Genomic DNA, 20,295 nt, shown 5'->3' with positions numbered 1-20,295 from the left:
GGGAGCTCATCATTTGCATCTCCACCTGATATATTTTGCATGCTAGATGTTGGGAAGCTAATGATGGTACTCGTACCCCTCTAGAAGAGATAGGCCGAAACATTTGGATAGTCATCATACATTCTCTTCTTTGTGGGGGGATGGAAGCACCTTATTCACAATTTTGATAAGATGCAGTAGATACATGTGGCTTTTCTCCACACATGGAGCTAGCCCCTTTTCTCACCATGGGCCTAGAGAACCCGTCATGGCATTAATAGGCCCCTACTAGTGTGTACCCCCATTTTCCTGATGTAGACTCCCTCCTAGAGGAGCCAACAGGAGAGGGATTCCCCTATCTTATTTTTATGTCACATATCATTTGAGGGTTATACATATCACTCCACCACCTGAGAGCTACATCATAATATGATTTCGCAAATGTTTTCTCTTTCATGATGACTAATGAGATGCTCTTTTCTTGGAAAAAAGATGTACAGTTCAATGCTAAGCAAAGCTGGTAGGGCAATGTTTCAAGTGTGACTCTATTGAGCCCATATCAAAATATTTCCCAACATAAAGGAGAAGTCCGAGGAGGGTACATTAGAATAAAAGGATGGTGATGGAGGAGGTACATGTACAAGTGTCTTGGATTTCTTTATTTCTAGGGCTAATTGCCCCTACCAGGTCAACGTATGCTTCTATGGAGACTTTGCTATGAAATTTAAGAGTCGGGTAAAAATCATGTCGAGTTGATGCAAAAGCTAGTAGAGCGATTGGAGTTTCCCATAGGGGGTACCCCTCAAGCACCTCTTGATGAAGTACCAACTCTTGATGAGAATCCTTTAGTGAGAATGTTGCTGATAGGAAAGTTGATAAGACAATAGCTAAAGTTTTTTCTTCGGTGTATCACAAAGTTTATTTCCTTGTGTATGTCCCGTAATGGGGTGTTTAGAGGGTAACTTCAAGCTAGAGCTTCCCACTCGTGTGAACAATGCCCCCCTTACGCCTTCATGTGCTTGCCTCCCATTGGTTTGTGCATGCTAACAGTCTCCCCTATCGTCACCTTCACCGCTATGAGTGCCTTTCCCTTCTCTCGTGAAACCATCTTGCCATGCCCTCATTCTCATCCCTAGCTGCATTGGCCTTTCCATGGCATGCACGACCCACCTCCCATTTGATCATCGGCTACCCAAACTACACTCTTCTACTTTTTGCCTCCTTCCCTTATTGTATATTTATGTCCCATCTCCTTCTACTATCATGGCCATCATGCCCATCCTTGAAACAAGGGAGAAAAGGAGAGACTCGTTTACGTGGGGTCTAAAGACACGAGACGTCGTCTACATGGAATTCTCAAATGCTTTCAAAGCCATCAATAGCAATGAGTCTAGTAGAGGATTAAGCCAAGAAACACAAGATTTGACCAAATATTGAATGCTTAATCTCTGTTTTACCAAAGTCACTGCAGATTTGATGAAGAGCTTGGATCTCACTGTAGACTTGATGAAATTGAATTTTGACTTCACCAGCTTGTAGAGCATGCTTGAAAACCCCTGGGGCTATGAGGAATTAGACCAATTTGATTGGATGAAGTAGCAATGTCAAAATCACCTCAGAAAAATGGCACCAGCAAAAATCACGATTTCTCCTACGTTTCTTGGCGGTTTGCACTTTTGATTAGCTTGGCTGGAGCTCAAGGATGTTGGCTAGCTAGGGTTAGAAGCAATAGGCCTAATTTTGAGTGTGCAAGGAGCTAGATCTCCTCCACTGGCTGGGGGTACAGAGGTGAGAAAACTAACTAAAATTTTCTAATTATTTTCTAATTATCTACTAATCCTAATTAATTAGATAATGGGCTCATAAACCTGATGGATTCTAGGCATGGCTCTGATACCATGTTGAAATTAGAGCAATGTGATGAGCTATGGTGGATCAAATACTAGAATCAACATCATTAACAAAGTGATTAACAAATAAGATGTAATTAGTGAGTAATTAGCAAATAGCTTAATGTAGGCATGGATAATAAAAAACCAGCAAATTCTCATTAGGCCAATGCCTCAATTTATAGAGTTTACATCCAAGCATCAAATCCCACTGATTTCTCCTTGATTCACTCCACCTCTCCCAGAATATCTCCACCTCTTTTGCTTGATTCTCTCCCTCTTCACTTTTCCCAGAATATCTCCCAGAATATCTCCACACTTCCTAAATCTTCTCATGCTACCCTTTATTCTCTCCCAGTAGATTCTTCTCACCTTTTCACAGGTTCTTTCACATTTACAGATTCTCTTTTACAGCCTCTAACAACCAAGGGCTTGTTCCCACACACACCCTATTCACTTGTATATTTCAACAGAGGGGCTGATTTTGCAAATGCCTTGGAGATTGATGTCCATGCCATTTTTGAAGTTTGACTATGAAAGCTCAGGAGAGGGCTGTACTGATATAACCATTGTTGGCCCCAGATCATGTCGTATCTGGATAGGGGCATAACCTCAACATCCATCTTATCATGATATTGAGGAGCCATGGTTTTGGCACTTAAATCCAGACCCATCTACTAACTCTATCTCGTAAGTGTGGGGACTGCAAGTGGTGCGTATCTTCAAACACTAAACCATCGTTGTGGTGGCCACAAAGCTATGAGAGAATGTGTGTTGTCGATCAAAACATTGATTAGGCACATCCAAAAATTTAGCCACTAAACAACACATGTGTGGACACATCGAGGCTAGAATTGGAGAGGTAGTCTGTGCTTGTGTCATTGTCTCACGATATGCTTATGCATGTATAGGTAGACTGTGCTTATGTCATTGAGGTAATTACACATTCTTGTGCCTGCTGAGACAAACCGCCTTTGGAATTTTTTGAACACTGAACCTCGGACTTGTCCTCTAAGGTGGAAGGTTCTATGCTAGAGTTTTGCCAATTATTGGGGCGTTTAGGGCACTCGAACCAATAATGGTTTCCTAAGAAGATGGCAAATAATCTCAAATTTTGTTGACCTTGAGGAGAATTTTGAGATTTTGGCTTAACATGGCGAGGTTAGTCACGTTCACAATCACGTTCATGGTCTAATCCTTGTGGGTTGAGAGGACTACGATCGTCACTTGAGTGATCAGAGGAGGAACCATCTTAACAGCAGTGAGGTTTTTGGGAACTTGCCTGCAAATTGAATCAATTTGAAGCATCGCAAGAGGTAGAGGTCTTGGTACTATTATTGTAGGGGTGAGGACTTTTGCTTGTGGTTGAAAAGGGTAGGCAACCTAGCTGAAAAGGAGTCCCCCCCCTAGGAGACATTGGTAAGGTTTGCTATGTGTTTTGCATATGTAACTGCTGAGGTAAGGTCATTGTACTTTTGCACGTCTACACAAAGATTGGGATTAAGACCCTCGACGACAAAGGCATGTAGCTTGTCTTCAGAGGTTATTAAGGGGATGTCCAGTGTCAAACTAGTTAACTGCGAGATGTAAGAGGCCCCAATAATCTAGTTTGGGTTGAATGGCGTAAACGAGATTGTGCTTGGAAATCTGCATTGACAATGCTTACGGATGGCACACTTGAACTTATCCCAAGTTGTGATGGACTTGCCATTAGTCAACTGCCGTTTACCACCATAAAAAGACATTATCTCTAAGTAAAGACGCGACAAAAGGTCGGAGAGGTTGAGGTTCTCAAAATACAAATGAAACTTGTATAACCATTGATCTAAAATGCGTTTGTTGCTTTAGGGGATTTTATGTCCAATTTCTTAGAATGATTTGCTTGAAGTAAACAATAAAGGATTGTAAATTCAGGGTCATCTACCTTTGCTTGTATGTCATCTCGAGAACTAGAGTTGGTGTATCGATGGAAGCACGTGAGCTGGTTGGTTGGAAGAATCCTCATTAAAGCTACCGCATCTGCGTTGTGAGCGTTGCCAATGTCGACTGGACTTGAGCTTGCATAGCCTCCATTTCCAGGTTCTGCTGTCATGGGAAGAGGACTGGTGTATCTTTCATGATGTGCTACCATGGGGAGAGGACTGGTGCATCTTCCATAACTTGTTCTTCTTCCATGATAATTGGGTTGGTATTGTTGGTCTACTATTTGTTACTGCTGGAGCTCCCGAAAGCATCGTTGTGCCCTAATAAGAAACATCTTTGGGAGGGTGAGGTTGGGCCATGCTGGAATACGGCAATGGGTGAGACTATCATGAGAGGAGCCATTAACGACCATCTATCGAGGATGATCAAGAGGGGTGGTTAAGGCGTTGGGGCTGGCAGAAGGAGATGGTGAGGGAGTAGGTGTTTGAGGAGTATAGATCGGGGATGAGGGTCTAGGCATTGAATGTGAGGGGAACCTGCTCCAGGTACATACTAATCTCGTGGAATATAAGAGATACCTCTGGGATGGCAAGGTGAAGATAAGGATGACATTCCAAGAGAAAGATATAATGGGGTAAATCTTGTTCTGAGGTCTGAACCTCGAATATCCACATGTCGTATTCCCGATCACAAAAAGTCAGTGTTGTTGTCTAAATACAAAAAAGTGTTGGGAAAACGGAAACATGTACGTGAGCAAGGGAGGCCCGAGGAGGAGTGTCATGAAGATAACTCAGGTCATAGGGTGCCTCATCCATAAGAAGGTATGGGAACCTGGCAAGTGATACTCAAACATTTTATTCTTTCTTTCTTAAAAAGAAAATAAAATCTTAGCAATGGTCAGATGGGCCTAGGTTGTACCGTAAAAAGTAACATTGGCTTCGAAAATGTGATGTGCACAGAGAACAATAAAATGACGGGTTTCCTTTAGGTAAATAGTCCACATGTTTTTTGATTATGTGCAAACTATAAAAGCTTTGATGGAAAGATCACACCTGAGGCTTGTGGAAAAGAGCTCGTCAGATGTCCAAACCTCTATCAGATAGGTGAACTAGGAATGTACTGCTGTATGAGGGTGTTGAAGATTAGGACTTAAATAGTAGATGCTAATATTCAAGGGCTGATACAAGTAAACTAGATGAGTTTGGAGACAATGGGGAAAGGGTGGTTAGAGACGGGTTCTAATTTTGAATATATATATGTAAGTAGGTCTTATATGTATATATCTATCTATCTATTAACCATGGACAACCAAGGCACAAGGAGAGGAGAGCAAAAAATCCTTTCTATTGACCCTTTGTATCCCAATTGACTCTTTGTATTCGATTGACCTTTTGTATTCCGATTGGCCCTCTGTATTCAAAAAAGAAATCCTAGATTTCTCAAAAATAAGAGGGAAAAATCCCTTCCATTGACCCTTTGTATTCCATTCCTACGTTTCGCTACTTAATGCCTCTTACATACCGCAGCAACGTGTGGGTTGAGTACTAGTATGTATGTATGTATAAGCAACGTGTACTAGTATGTATGTATGTATAGTTTTGTGTTGGTGCTTTGGTTTTTGCCCAGCGATGCAATCAAATTTCTTTATAATATAATTAATTCTTAAAAAAAAAGCCCGTGTGTTTCTTTTTTGTTTTGTCCGGGTACTGACCGGCTGGTACTAGGCTGGTTACAAGCCTAATTTGCCTAATGTGTAAGCTTTGAAAGCTAAGGCTTAAAGTGAAGCGTCTACTCTTCAAGCGGCCGATTCAGCCTCAAGGGACACGGGGGCGTCGAAGAGACGAGAGAAACCAATCAGACGTTTGTCAAGGGCAGGAACTCTCGGTGAGTCTACAGCTTGCCATAGTTTTTCTTTTGTGTTGTAGAAAAATTGGAGAAAAATCAGAACTCAGGGAAAATTGGGCAAAGGGTTTTCTCTTCTACACTTCAATTTTAAGGCTGACTGATTTTTAGGTTTAAGGTTTTCTGATTTTTAGGGTTAGGGTATGGCTGTGGGCATCCTTCATGTTGGAGTTTGTTTGCTCTCATACCACTATGAGGACTTCTCAGCCTATTAGTAATTTACAAGACATGATTAAATATATAACATTGAAAGTAAAGATGCTTAAAGCGAAAAGCTTTGTTGTATTGCATCGAGACACAAGGCCTTGTTAAATAGGACTTGGATAGGTACAAATAAAGAGGCACATCCTTGACGAAAGGGTGTGACTCTTGAATAGTTATGTCCTTTGGATGATGTAGAGATGTCTCTTTGAATAAGCGTGTCCGTTGGTGATGACCCGTGTCAAAGTGTGACCTTTCACTGGTTTCCTTTCAATGATTAAGAGTAATTAGAGAGATTAAGTTACAATCATGACACCTTTACCTTCAATGCCCTGAAAAAATTATGTACAAGTCCGGGAGGGCGTAGAGCATTGCAGAGAGACATATTGTTGTGACAGAGAGAATACACACAGAATAGATGAATAAAATTGATCGTATACTCCTAAAATTTAGGAGAGTGACTCCGATGGAAATTCTGTTCGCGTCATTACATCTGGAATTGAGCAGATACCAAGAGTTGGCAAAGTGCCTATGACAGAATGTCTACCAGTTGGGATATTTTTAGAGATAAAGTTTATGGAAGGACCCATCTCTTAGATTGGGACATGTGGCAAGAAAGTGGACCAAAGTGAGACAAGTGGCCTGACACTTGTTAGAAAGTGGACCAAAGTGAGACAAGTGGCCTGACACTTGTTAGAAAGTGGATCAAAGTGAGACAAGTGGCCTCACACTTGTCACTTCAGCTATTGTAATTTGTGTGGCTCTCCACTTGTCACTGTAGTCTTCTCTTGCCATTTTAGCTCATGGGAGGTCCAAATCTATAAATTGGAGCCCTCTCTCTTCATTAATAGAGGCTCTCTTGCTGCACACTAGCGTCTACCACCGTTACAGACTGCCCTAATGATGGCTACTCTCTTTCTCTCTCTCTTGAAGGCGGCCCATGAAGAATACCGGCTGTTGGGGACTGTTTTGGAGGCTTCCATCGCGAAAAAATACTGAAGGCAAGGATATTTAATCATTTATTACGATTTCTAGCCATTGTACTTGTTGTACCAGTCTTTGTACCTGTTGTACCAGCCATTGTATTGACTAAACCAGTCCTTGTACTTGTTGTACTTATTGTACCATCCATTGTACCGGTTGTACCAGTTGCTGTACTTGCTGTACTAGCCAATGTACGTGTTGTACCAACCATTGTACATGCTGTACCAACCACTGTACCGGCTATACTAGCCATTGTACCTGTTGTATCGGCTGAATGGAGAGTTGTACTTGCTTTACTAGCGGTATTGCATGAAGACCCGTGGTTTTTGGAGAAGAATCAGTACCCACACGGAGGTATATAGAATATATTGTTGGCTTGGCATTTCTACAGCCTATGTTCCGGCTTGGTAGCCTCGTGTTGGGCTGTGTTATGGCATTTGTATATGGATAATCCGGCATCTCCCGTGGGGAGAGTAAGGCCCTCAAAGCTTGCACATGATATTATTCTCCTTGGGTAATAAAATACTCCAAGGGGGGGGTCGGCCCATTCCGGCCTCTATGCGGTGTCACATGTGCAAAGCTCCATTTTCAGCATTTGTGGATGTTTTGTCCAGCTTTATGTTTTATGCAAAGTGATGATGGATATGTGTTAAGGTTGTGGCCATGTTTAAATGTTTTAATATGCATTGATGGTATCAACAAGTGTGTCAAAGGCCTGTGACATCCTGGACATTTTCCAGTATGAAGGGGTCTGGTGGACCTGAGGATATCTAAATATTTGCAAAGTACAAGCTTTGGGAATGGGGGATTATCCTAGAATACAAAGGACCACACTCCTAAAATTTAGGAGAGTTGCTATTTTTGGCCCGACTCCGATGGAAATTCTGTTCGCATCATTACATCTGGAATTAAGGAGATACCAAGAGTTGGCAAAGTGCCTATGACAGAATGTCTACCGGTTGGGATATTTTTAGAGATAAAGTTTATGGAAGGACCCATCTCTTAGATTGGGACATGTGGCAAGAAAGTGGACCAAAGTGAGACAAGTGGCCTGACACTTGTTTTAGAAAGTGGATCAAAGTGAGACAAGTGGCCTCACACTTGTCACTTCAGCTATTGTGTGGCTCTCCACTTGTCATTGTAGCCTTCTCTTGCCATTTTAGCTCATGGGAGGCCTAAATCTATAAATTGGAGCCCTCTCTCTTCATTAATAGAGGCTCTCTTGCTGCACACTAGCCTCTACTACCGTTACAGGCTGCCCTAATGATGGCTACTCTCTTTCTCTCTCTCTTGAAGGCTGCCCATGAAGAATACCGGCTGTTGGGGACTGTTTTGGAGGCTTCCATTGCGAAGAAGTACTGAAGGCAAGGGAATTTAATCATTTATTATGATTTCTAGCCATTGTACTTGTTATACCAGCCTTTGTACCTGCTGTACCAGCCATTGTATTGGTTGTACCAATCCTTGTACTTGTTATACTTGCTGCACCACCCATTGTACCGACTGTACTAGCTTCTGTACTTGTTATACCAGCCACTGTATCTGCTGTAATAGTCACTGTAAATGTTGTACTTGTTGTACCAACCATCATATCGACTGTACCAGCCACTGTACTTGCTGTACCAACCACTGTACCGGCTATACCAGCCATTGTACCTACTATATCGGCTGAATGGAGAGTTGTACTTGCTGTACCAGCGCTATTACATGAAGACCCGTGGTTTTTGGGGAAGAATCAGTACCCACACGGAAGTATATGGATTATATTGCTGGCTCGGCATTTCTACAGCCTATGTTCCGGCTTGGTAGCCTCGTGTTGGGCTGTGTTATGGCATTTGTATATGGATAATCCGGCATCTCCCGTGGGGAGAGTAAGGCCCTCAAAGCTTGTACATGATATTATTCTCCTTGGGTAATAAAATACTCCAAGGAGGGGGGGTCGGCCCATTCCGGCCTCTATGCGGTGTCACACGTGCAAAGCTCCATTTTCAGCATTTGTGGATGTTTTGTCTAGCTTTATGTTTTATGCAAAGTGATGATGGATATGTGTTAAGGTTGTGGCCATGTTTAAATGTTTTAATATGCATTGATGGTATCAACAAGTGTGTCAAAGGCCCTAGTCCCTCGAGCACCCGCCGCGAGTTACATTGGTATCAGAGCATAGGCTTTCTTGGAAGCGGAGGCTTCCTTTTATCAATAAGGAAGAGAAAAGATCTCAAGTGGGGACCACACTTACCATCATTGCTATTAAGCATGGTCAGCCGCTTCATAGCTTATGAAGCAAGAGCATGAGCAATAGACAGCTTGTTGATCTAAGGATTTATGAATTCACAAAATTGAAAGGTGATGTTGTTTGCCTTGAGATGGTTTCAGGAAAACATTGTTTATGGCTCCCTTTATTGGGATGGATTATATCTATGGAGATTTCTTTCTTGGACTGGATTTATATAGATATTGGGCTTCACAAGCAATTTCTATGGACGAATCTGTCCGAGTTTATAGAGAAGAAATCTTTGGATATCTCATGGATATGATGCTTTTATGGATAAAGTCCACCTCCACTCCAAGGTGTGTGGTTAGCACGGAGTATGTGGTAAGAGTTATGGTATACCAGGATTATGGTATCCAGGTGTATGGATTCTTGGACTTCTTTTCTAGGGATTTGGATCCATCCTCAGGTTTATGGATTATGTTTATGACTCTCTTTTACTGGGATGGATTATTCTTTATGGCTCCCTTTATTTGGGATGCATTGGACTTATGGAACTCATGGTTCACATACCTTGTGTAGTGTTCTCTTGTCCTACGTGCTCTCTTGAAGATTGTTTCTACCATGTGGGTGGAACAATAGAGAGCAGATGGAAGGGAACATGGACACTTCAGAGGGTAGTGTCGAGCACAACATACCGTGTGTAGTGTTCTCTTGTCCTACGTGCTCTCTTGGATATTGTTTCTACCATATCTAGGTGGAACAATAGAGAGCAGATGGAAGGGAACATGGGCACTTGAGAGGGTAGTGTGAGTTGGTGGCCGAAATGCCTATAAACTATGTGTAGCAAAAATGCTTATGGAACACCAGGTTATCTATGCCTGCGAGTGATTGTTTTATCTTGTTACTTGAGCCCACCTCTCAACCAAGGTGTGGTCAAAGTACCAACACGGAGTGCAAGTGGTAAAGTGGACATGACACCTGGTTGGCACGGGACTTATGTCTATGCCAAGGGTCATGTGGACCGATGTCTTGTTGGCAGGAGACTTATTTTGTCTCGCCCATTTACTTGGGACATGGATTATGATATCTGGACTTATGGGATTGATTTGTCTCGCCCATTTACTTGGGACATGATTATGATATCTGGACGTATGGGACTGTTTTGTCTCGCCCATTTATTTGGGACATGGATTTATTTTTATTTTTTTTAAAAGCCATATTAGAATCACTATCTCCCTATACAGAGGCCAAGAGGTTCATTGTTCATCTCACCATGCATGTGGATTCATGTTGGGATTGTGAGAGGGCAATTCAATGAACACTCCACTATACACGTGGATTCGTGTTGCGATTGTGGAGTGAGTGTTTCATTGTTTCCACACCATGCTTGTTGATCAGAGTTGGGATTGTATGGGAGAACATGGGAACTGTTGGGATTGGGAGAAAGAACTATGGAGAACTAGCTTTTCTGTCACCATGGTTTGTGCTCTTGAATGGCACCAGTTTGTGTGCATAGCACATGTTTTTGTGTGAGGCACTAGTTTCTTGTGCATGGCACTTATTTAAGTGTCTTAGCACCTGGTTGGTGATTTTCATTGGCATATGATTATCTCATTGATATTGGTGATTGAGACACAATTGGCTCTTGTGCCTGTGTCTAGCATATCTTCCATGGAATTCTCGCCCATTTATTTTGGGACATGATTTTGATATTGGTATTATGGAGACTTATTTAGTCTCACCCATTTCTAAGGGACATGGATTCTTCGGTTATATTGGATTTTTGAGACTGTCTTGTCTCGCCCACTTGATGGGACATGATTATATCTTGAATATATGGCTTGAAGTTTAAAGTTGCGGACAACTTTTAAGAAGCTGGGGAGGATGTCACCAGCCTGGACATTTTCCAGTATGAAAGGGGTCTGGTGGACCTCAGGATATCTAAATATTTGCAAAGTATAAGCTTTGGGAATGGGGGATTTTCCTAGAATACAAAGGACCACACTCCTAAAATTTAGGAGAGTTGCTATTTTTGGCTTGACTTAGATGGAAATTCTGTTCGCGTCATTACATCTGGAATTGAGCAGATACCAAGAGTTGGCAAGTGCCTATGACAGAATGTCTACCAGTTGGGATATTTTTAGAGATAAAGTTTATGGAAGGACCCATCTCTTAGATTGGGACATGTGGCAAGAAAGTGGACCAAAGTGAGACAAGTGGCCTGACACTTGTTAGAAAGAGCTCAAGGTTATCAAGGAACAAGTACGGGCAATTAAGGAAGAAGAGAAGCAACACGAAGCAAAGACTTCCTCATGGGTGGAAGTCATCACCAAGACTCAAAGGAAGATGATGAAGCGGAGAAGTGGATAGAGGTCGCCAAGAAGGGTAAAGATAAAGAGAAAACAACCCCTACACCTACAATCATTAACATGACTTTGGAAGAGGAACAATGAAGACGTACATGTGCTTTGCATGTGAGGATTACCGGCCTTAAAGACGGGGATAAAGTTGAAGAGGAGGTGAAAGAGCTTATGATGTTGATGGGGATTGACAGTCCGGCACACGCAAAAGCCTGGAGAGTGGGCAAAAAAAAAGCGGAGGCAACGGGGAAACATCAAAGGAAAGAGCTCTCATACTTCGCTTCCCCTCTATTGAGGCGAAGGAGGAGTTCTTGAAGAGGCGACCCACTTTAAAGAATACAGGCATTTTTCTTGGTGACGATCTTACTCTTTCACAGCTTGCACATATGAAGGAAGTCATGCCAGAGATTAGGGCGGCAAGAGAAAAGGGAAAGATAGCATTTTATAGAGAAGGGAGGGTGGTCATCGTGGAGCGACGCTCTACATGACGGTGCGAGACCTATGGGACCAAATTAAAGCTGGCAGCCACGAACTGCAATGGATCCCTCAGACTTGATGTAGGTGCCTTTGAGGACAGCTTTAGAGATAGAGATATTCTACTCGGAGACTCACCAGGCCCGTGGTCAGATGATGCCACAGGTGACAGGATACAGATGGGAGACAGCTTGCAGAGTAGGGACGAGATCGGTACACAGTAGTAGAGGATTAGGGGGGTGGCAGTTCTTTTCAGGGAGGAGCTGCAACCGCTTCTACACATCGTTCGGAGAGATGATCAGGCCAGATATATGTGGGTGAGACTGAGGGCCGACACAGGCAGATTCCTGTATATTGCCATATGCTATTTTGCTCCTAGTACATCGACATATGCAGCACCTAGAGGGCAGTCTCCTTTCTCTGTGCTAGATGATGACATAGATGATGACATATGGGAGTTCTCTAGGGATGGAGACATCATCCCGTTAGGGGACTTTAATGCCCGGACGGGCAACCGCCAGACAGCCTTTTATGATACCTCAGAGGAGATGCTGAGAGAGCTGGACACTCTGCATATGGGATTAGACAGACGCTCACAGGATGTGGAGTGCACAGAGTAAGGGAGATATTTGGTAGATATGGGGCTGCACATGGGTTGGCCATACTTAATGGCTTGCAGAGGTTTCCATCAGCGGTTGGATTTACTTGCTTTCCACATAGACATGGTGCTAGCACAGTGGATTATGTTATGGCTATGCCGAGCTTTGTTTCATGCATTGAGGACTTCACAGTTGGATCTCGGCCCATTGGGGTAGTAGTGGATCATGCATTGTTGACATTGACCATCTCTTTTCACTTTACCACAGCTCAGAGGACACGAGGGGCAGATCACACTCAATATACTTTTACTTCAGAGACTGATGTTGTCTATAGAGATGGGATTTATAGACGCCTGTACACAGAAGAGCTGACCCATATATTGACAGAGATTGCCCATGAAGAATACCGGCTGCTGTTGGGGACTGTTTTGGAGGCTTCCATCACGAAGAAATACTGAAGGCAAGGGTATTTAATCATTTATTATGATTTCTAGCCATTGTACTTGTTGTACCAGCCTTTGTACCTGCTATACCAGCCATTGTATTGGCTGTACCAATCCTTGTACTTGTTGTACTTGTTGTTGTACCACCCGTTGTACCGATTGTACCAGCTTCTGTACTTGCTGTAACAGCCACTGTACCTACTGTACTAGTCACTGTACATGTTGTACCAGCATTTGTACTTGCAGTACCAACCATTGTACCGGCTGTACCAGCCATTGTACCTGTTGTAGTACCAGCCATTGTATCGGCTGTACCAGCCATTGTACCTCTTGTACCGGCTGAATGGAGAGTTGTACTTGATGCACCAGCGCTATTGCATGAAGACCCGTGGTTTTTGGGGAAGAATCAATACCCACACGGAGTCCAATATAACTGAAGAATCCATGTCCCAAAGAAATGGGCGAGACAAAATAAGTCTCCTGCCAACAAGGCATCGGTCCACATGACCCTTGGCATAGACATAAGTCCCGTGCCAACCAGGCGTCATGTCCACTTTACCACTTGCACTCCGTGTTGGTACTGTGACCACACACCTTGGATGAGAGGTGGGCTCAAGTAACAAGATAAAACAATCACTCGCAGGCATAGATAACCTGGTGTTCCATAAGCATTTCTGCTACACATAGTTTATAGGCATTTCGGCCACCAATAGTTTGTAGGCATTTCGGCCACCAACTCACACTACCCTCTCAAGTGCCCACGTTCCCTTCCATCTGCTCTCTATTGTTCCACCTAGATATGGTAGAAACAATCTCCAAGAGAGCACGTAGGACAAGAGAACACTACACGGGGTATGTTGTGCTTGACACTATCCTCTGTCCCAAATAAAGGGAGCCATAAAGAATAATCCATCCCAGTAAAAGAGAGTCATAAACATAATCCATAAACCTGAGGATGGATCCAAATCCCTAGAAAAGAAGTCCAAGAATCCATACACCTGTATACCATAATCCTTGTATACCATAACTCTTACCACATACTCCGTGCTAACCGCACACCTTGGAGTAGAGGTGGACTTTATCCATAAAAGCATCATATCCATGAGATATCCAAAGATTTCTTCTCTATAAACTCGGACAGATTCGTCCATAGAAATTGCTTGTGAAGCCCAATATCTATATAAATCCAGTCCAAGAAAGAAATCTCCATAGATATAATCCATCCCAATAAAGGGAGCTATAAACAATGTTTTCCTGAAACCATCTCAAGGCAAACAACCCCACCTTTCTTCTTGCATGGCTATGCAAGGGTTAGTGAACATCAAAAACACTTCATAGTAAATAGCAAAAGCACCAACTTTGCAAACTCAAAGTATACTTAGCTTTTCTTTGCCAGGTTGGTCATGAAGCCAAAAGAAATATCTCGTCACCATATCCTTAAGATATCCTAAGATATATCTCCATATAGCTTGCCTGTAAGCTTGATAATATAATCCACAATATCCATATGGAAAGAGTGCTAAACGTGTGCTCATAAAGTCAATTCTAAAGGGTTTGAGCTGTTAGGGTTAGGGTTTAGAAGGCACTTCAGCAAGAGGCGTGAGAGTCAGAGAGAGGAACACGACTGCTCATGTATAGAGTGTTGATAAAATGAAGTACAATAGCCACATAAAGATGTGACCTAAAAGGTGTGTTCACATGGTCCGGCCATAAAGTGTGCCAGGTGGACCAAATCACTTATAAACCATTATAAGTGAAACCAAGCTAAAACTGGGGGAAAAAACCTCCACTAATTGAAGTAAAAAGTGCCCTAGTAACCTACTGATGATCACTAGCACTCCCATGGGTGCATACACAGCATAAAACCCAACAAACCCCCCTGGAGTGATATGTGATCACTGTACATCATCCACCAAAAGGAAACAAATTCAAAGCAGTGCGGAATGCTTTGAATTTCGGACGTGGTAATGCCTTGGTGAATATGTCTGCCACATTCTGATCTGTAGGGCAGTAAATCAGACTGATATCACCTGCCTGGAGTCTCTCCCGAACAAAATGATAGTGAATCTCAATGTGTTTCGTGCGAGCATGAAACACAGGATTCCTGGCCACGGCAATGGCACTCTGACTATCAGTATAGATAGGTGTAGGCTCCTCCACCACTGAAATATCCATATCAGTCATGAGACGACGCAGCCAGACACACTCAACGGTAGTAGTGTAGACTGCTCTGTACTCTGCCTCACAAGACGAAGTGGCCACTGTGGTCTGTTGTAACATGCGGAAGCTCTGGGTAGTCTTCTTTCAGCCCTAAACACTCTTGAAAACCTTCTGATGCAAAAACGCAGGTAGAGAGAGAGTAGAGAGAGACAGAGAAGTGCTGGAATTCAAGTACATACTATGGTACAAAAAGGTACATATCTTTGCAGCCCTTGGCCGCCTTCATAAAAAGGTAGCTAACCCTAAAATCTGTCCCCTATGGGATCTCTAGTGATCCAATCCCCTAGTGGGAGAGAATGCCTAAACCATAGAGCAAGGGGGGCTATTTATAGCCCCTTGGACAACATGGGGAACTGGCCGACTGGTCGGCCAGTTAATAATTCATTAATATCCAATTAATGCAGCCGACTGGATCTCTTGATGCGCCTGCTGCCAGCACCCTCTGTCCTGCAGCCGACAGCCCACTGGTGCTGCTGACATCAGCTTCCATGCAGCCGACAGCCTTCTGATCCATGCTATGGTCCAAGTCCTGCTCCATGTCCTTCTTCTACTGGTTCATGGTCTTTATCTGCTTGCCCCTTCTGGATTTAGTCTTGAGAAGGTCCATGGCATTGCTGATGCACATGACATCCCCCTCTGCTAAACTTGATGACGGGAATCCAACCTGCTCTTGGATGACTGTCAACCTGTTCCGAAGTCCCTCTGTCATCATCCATCCCTGGCAAACCTTTTTTCTCTGAAAATCCGATCTGTTCTCCAAACCACTCTGTCTCTGATGAAGATCTATGCATCTGGTCTTCCTCTAGTCCACCATCCATTCCTGCCCTGACTCTGAACACCGTCTTGGTCTTCGTTCCTGGAACTGAGTCTGGCACTCTCACATCATGTCACCATTGAGCTATCTAATGGTCCTCTTATCTTCTTGTGTGAGCTTTGGGCTCTGGATGAGCATACTCCGTAGTGGTGCTCCATCGCTAGGACTGGCACGGCGTGATTCGTAGTGCCAGGGACGGGTGGATTGCACACGGTGTATGTTTCTGGATTACCACTGCTAGGACTGGCACGGCGTGATCCGTAGTGCCAGGGACGGGTGGATTGTACACTGTGTGTGTACCTGGAATTGACTTTCCGGTGGGCCTGCTTGTGCCCGGAAATGTCAAGTATTGTGCAAGTACATGAACGGAGATTATCCTTTAACAATGTTGCATTGTGCACTGAGGTTTGCCTGCCTTTGAAATGTTTTCGCGTGAACTGGTTTCGTTTGCATGCCTGACATGTGTGTCTAGCTCAGGGGTCGGGGACGCCCTCCCGTGAGCCGTGGAATGCCTTGTCTTCTGACAGGTTTTGTGGCGTGTGAACAGGTGGGAAATCCTTATTTTAATAAGAGTTTTAAGTTATAAGCCTTATAACTTACAGGTTTCATACTTCATTAAAAGTAGGTGGACACTTTATAAGTGTGGGCACCCTCTTTTGGCCTGGGCACCCTTTTATAGCATGTGGGGTGGGGGTTGGCCACCTACCCCACCTACCACACCCAATCCTTTGCATGGGAAGAAGGCGCCTCACTTCCAGCCCTCTCCCTTGCATTCGTGAGGAGAAAAACACGACTGCTTGCTGGGATTTTGAGAAAACAGGCCGTACAGCAGCTGGAGCACTCATTATTCTCATGAAACAGGTCGTACAGCTCCTATTCCAACTATTGTTTGAGGACTGAACCACACAGCAGGTACAGCAGGTATATTATCCTCATTTCTTGCTGATTCTGGTCGTACAGTAGGTACAGCAGGTACAGGAAGTACAATATCATCATTACCTGTTGATTCTGGCCGTACAGCATCTTTGGAACCCTTTTCCCATGGACTGAATGGTACAGCTTCTCTCTTTTCACTTCCACGCGTGGATTTAGGTCTGGACAGCTCTCTTTTTCTCTCACGTGTGTACTCAAAACAGCTAGCAGGAGCCCTCTTCACTTCCCCGTGTGATTCAGGTCAGTACAAGCATTCACGTGTGATTCAGACCAGCAACAGGTCTCTTCACTCCCACGTGTGATTCAGGTCAGGCCAGTGGGGTTATCCGCGTGGATTTAGGTCATACGCATTCCCTACAAGTGGCCCAGGTTGTTTCACTCTTCCTACTGGCTGTACGGTGGCTCCAGAAGATTTTCATCGCGAAGAACGAGGAATTCTCCTGCTCTCCTATGTCTGGACTCCTCTTCCATTCACCGAGTCAACTCCGTGAGGGTGCCCCATCGCTAGGACTGGCACGGCGTGATCCGTAGTGCCAGGGACGGGTGGATTGCACGCGGAGTGTGACTCTGGAAGGTGCTATGGACGGGGCAGCCCTTGGTGACTGCAGACTCGGCATCAACAAACATATTCGGGTTTGATACTTTGTTTTCATTGTGCATTGCTTATTGGAAATCTGGCCTTGGGCCCGTGTACTTGTAACAAATTCTCCCAAGTAATAATATCATTCCTTGGGGGGGGGCCGGCCGTTCCGGCCTCAGTGTGGTGTCATCTATCTATGCTCAGAGTTGTTAATTACTTTTTTTTTTGCTATTTTATCTTGTGCTATTGTCTTTTAAGAGTGTATATTAAAGTGCTAATTGGAGAAGTGAGTCCAGGAAGGGGTGACCCCTGCTTGGGTCTCGTTTCAGTGGTATCAGAGCACGGATCTTCCTTTTTCTACATTGGGAGACGATCCAAAGGCTTCCTGACCACTCTCCATTAGTGACTTTACTCTTATTATGGCTAGCCAAGCAAGTAGCAAGGAAGTGCCAAATTCAAAGGGGCACTCCAGTGGAACACAAGCAAGTGGACGGATGCCTTATGCCCGTGATCATGTATGGTTGGGACAGCCGTCCCGTGGCAAGGAGAAAATGCAGGAGCAAGAGCAAGAGCCAAGTGCCATGAATGCTGAAATTCAGCGTATGCGAGAGCTTCTCCATGCCAGGGAGATGGAATTGGCCAGCCTACGTGAGGACCCACACATTCAACAAGTGCTAGATGCAAAGAAAAAGGAGGCAACCGTCTTTCAAGACTTTGAAGCTTTGGCTCGTGGATCAGGGCTGAAACCTCGTGAGCTAGCTCTTTCATTCTTAGTGGACAAGGGTGATGTATTGCAGGGCCAGGATGGGGAGCTTGTTATAAAGAGATCTCCATTGGTGGACATGCCTGGGATAGCCTCTCCAAAGCTGAAATCTGCTGTCCACAAAGAGGAGCCTTCCATTACATCCCGACGTGATTCTACCTTACATGGGAGGCATAGCCATGCCTATGAAGGTAACATTACTTCTAGAGATGATCGTTACAAGCCTCATTCTTCATCTTTGCAGGTTTCTCATGGGCTTAGAGAGCACCGACATCCCCGTACTACTACTTTACCTGTTGAACTCTCCCGTGAAGAGCCATTTCTTCATGCTCCCATCTCCACACCCTCTCCGGATTATGCTTATGCTGCAAGAGATAGTGGTGGGGCTACACACATGCATGCAGGTACAGCACACGGTTCACGTCCACCTATGCCACCTATGTATGCAGGAGCATCTATGGATGCCAGGGCTGATCCACATGAACGTGGAATCAAGAGGAAGCATGGGGATTATGAGCATCATGTTCATAAGCAAAAGGAATTCAAAGCCGGGGACAAATCCGTCAAGTTCGAGACATATCATGGTGAGTTTGATGCTTCCAAGGCTATGTCATTTGTTTCCCAGTTTGACATTGCTTTTAGTGATGAGGATTTTTCAGAAAAGTCCAAGGTGAGGCATGCCAGCATGTTCTTGAAGGGCACGGCCGCTCATTGGTGGCTTGCAGAAAAGCTCTCAGGCACTCCCGTGGACACCTGGGCTGAATTCAAAACTAGATTCTATGCCCAATTCTTACCCCCTAATGCCAAGAAGAACATCCACAAGAAGTGGGATTGGGTTAAGCAGAATGAAGGTGAGTCAGTTCATGCTTATGTATCCTGTTGGGTTACAGGCCTAAATGACCCCCTCTATGTACTCTTGTATATCTTAGTACATGGCCTTTTTTTTTAAAAGGCTTAGGATTCTTTTTTAAAGTCCTTGGCCAGGTTCACATTGAACTTGGGCCAAAGACTATTTTTTTTTAAAAAGGTCTCAAGACCTTACTTTTAATAAAAGGGAACACAAGGGCAAAATGCTCTAATGATTTTCCCCCAAATCGTACGATCTCTCTCTCTCTCTCTGTTTTTCGAACCTCTATGCCTCTCTCTCTGTGTGCTCACGCCTCTTTGCTGCAGCCCCCAGACCACACTATTGGACCTTGTGCATCACCTGCTACCTTCCCTGCTCCCTTTCAACTGGTATCAGAGCCCATTAGGGTTTCAAAATCCTATGCGCAGGTGGCTGGACAGCAAGCAAGAAGTGCTTTTCACGCGCTATTTCTCGCTTCCATCGCGAACCCCCTTGCTTCCGGGGTCGTCTGGGGTATCTAGAGTATCAAAACAGCCCAAAACAGGCTGTAATTAGGTCAAAAACAGGTCATAACAGCAAACTGCAGGTTCTCCAAAGATGTATTAACTTGTGGGAACGATTGTACTTGGTCCCCACTACCCGAAATCGGCAACATTGCTGAAAACAGGTCCCAAAAACAGGTGTTTACAGCAAATTGCAGGTTTACGCAGGTTTACACAGGTGCACATTCGATGTATTTGAATTGGGGAGTGTCTAATTTGCTGTAGTTTCTTAACATTGAGCAAGTTTTGGTTCCGAAAGGCCAATTGTGAGTCAATTTGCTGGAATTTCATGCCAGAAATTGGGGCTTTTGCCTATAGATGCTCCCAATTGCTGTGTTTTTGCATTATGAATGCTCTGTGAGGGTAAAAACAACAACATTTGTTGTTTTTAGGCAAGAATTCGCTCACTGAATTTTCTGCACAAAAAATTCAGAATTTGTTATTCTTGCCGAAACTTGCATATTTTGGCCCAATTTGCTCCTGTGACCCTTTGGAGCCGTTGTGCACATTGTAGTGAGGCTACATTCCTGTTTTGGTGCAGTTTGCCCAAAATTTCAGCACTTTAGCCCTCTCGTTTGTGCAACCATGGCATCATCTTCCTCTGACGTAAAGAATCTCTTTGAGATCAAG

At 44.0% G+C, this 20,295-nt stretch overlaps 1 protein-coding gene across 2 annotated transcripts in view; it reads left to right on the top strand.

The window, feature by feature from the left end:
* Positions 1-5,468: 5,468 nt before the first annotated feature.
* APG7 (ThiF family protein) overlaps positions 5,469-20,295 on the top strand; it is a 57,079-nt gene continuing 42,252 nt past the window's right edge. The window contains exons 1-2 of one of the 2 annotated variants that reach the window (XM_086780845.1): positions 5,469-5,654; positions 5,735-5,760. The gene's annotated coding sequence lies outside the window, so the exon portion shown is untranslated. Of the gene's footprint in view, positions 5,676-5,734; positions 5,761-20,295 lie in introns of both variants that reach the window. The other variant, XM_086780844.1, reaches the window with a different exon arrangement.

The sequence above is a fragment of the Cibotium barometz genome, chromosome 42 (assembly GCF_041138505.1).
Source record: "Cibotium barometz isolate CiBa-2024 chromosome 42, ASM4113850v1, whole genome shotgun sequence".
In the NCBI taxonomy this organism is placed as follows: domain Eukaryota; kingdom Viridiplantae; phylum Streptophyta; class Polypodiopsida; order Cyatheales; family Cibotiaceae; genus Cibotium; species Cibotium barometz.
Note: the sequence above shows the minus strand (reverse complement) of the source record. Positions and strands in the feature narration are given on the sequence as shown.